This window comes from Meleagris gallopavo, chromosome Z, assembly GCF_000146605.3.
Source record: "Meleagris gallopavo isolate NT-WF06-2002-E0010 breed Aviagen turkey brand Nicholas breeding stock chromosome Z, Turkey_5.1, whole genome shotgun sequence".
Lineage (NCBI taxonomy): Eukaryota > Metazoa > Chordata > Aves > Galliformes > Phasianidae > Meleagris > Meleagris gallopavo.
In genome coordinates this window covers 52138127-52139275 of record NC_015041.2, presented here as the reverse complement: position 1 = coordinate 52139275, position 1149 = coordinate 52138127, and the positions used below count along the sequence as shown (strand labels likewise).

At 36.2% G+C, this 1149-nt stretch overlaps 1 protein-coding gene across 1 annotated transcript in view; it reads right to left on the bottom strand.

Moving 5' to 3' along the window:
* KIAA0825 (KIAA0825 ortholog) overlaps positions 1–1149 on the bottom strand; it is a 78222-nt gene that overhangs the window by 70232 nt on the left and 6841 nt on the right.

The window sequence follows — 1149 nt, the reverse complement described above, 5'->3', positions numbered from 1 at the left end:
ATAAAAATTACTTAATTATTACTTTAATTATTAATTGTGAGAGGCTGGTAAAAGTATCCTCTGCCTAAACAGAATTAAAGAACAGTTCCTAGCTGGAAAAACCACATGACACTAAGAATCTGTCTACAGGTATAAACATCCCCAAATAGTATTCTGTACAGTTTTTTCCAATGTAGATATTTCCATGTAAACTGCCTTGTAAACACTTGAGTTCCAGGGGAAAAAATGCTTTTTCCTGAATAAGCATAGTACAAACGTAGTACAACCAAACATTTCAAAGAGAGAAATTTCTTACCAGAAAAGACTCTTCACGTATGAGCTCTCATTCAATTAAGTGTTCAATAACAACTACTCCAGAAATGATACATGTATAAATTTTATATATAATAGACATCACTATGGAATGAAATAAGAGGAAAAAAACCTTACCAATCTTTACAACTCTGATCCCTTATTTTACCCTAGCCCGATAACTTCATTACTGTCACTTTGGTAGTTGGTTGATTTTCCTTTCCCCCAGCTTTCCTTGCTGAACAATGCCAGAGGGCCTACCCGTTCAGTCAGCTGGCATCAGCTCTGCTGACTGTGTATTCACACAGCCTCTTCTGCATCCCTAGTGCTCAAGCTGAGGTTAGCACAGGAAACCAAAATATAAAATCTTGTAAGAGATTCAAGAAATTGACATTTTTTTAGACTTCATTGTAAATATTTTTAAAACTCACAGCCCCCAAAGTTTACTTTGCATATTTTCACTTTGTTCTACTGAATTTACAATAAAAACGTATGTTGGAGATCTGTCCTGATAGACACAGAGGCACAGAAAGGTATAAGATGCATCTTGAGACAAAGAATACTTAGGCATACAAAATAACTGTCTAAAAGACTGAAGGATTGATTTCTTACTCCACATAATGCAGAAGCTGTTAATGTGTCTTTTTAGACACTTTTACAGTCACTTTAGTGTCCCTGCCTTAAATGTAAAATAGAGACAGCTAGAGTAGTTTTGAGTTGTTTTGAGACTGAAAGAAAGATTAAATTACAAACTTTATAGAACCATAGAATCACAGAATAATTTGGGCTGGAAGACACCTCAAAAACACATCCGCTTCTGAACCCCGTGCTGTGGGCAGGGCTGCCCCTCACCAGCTC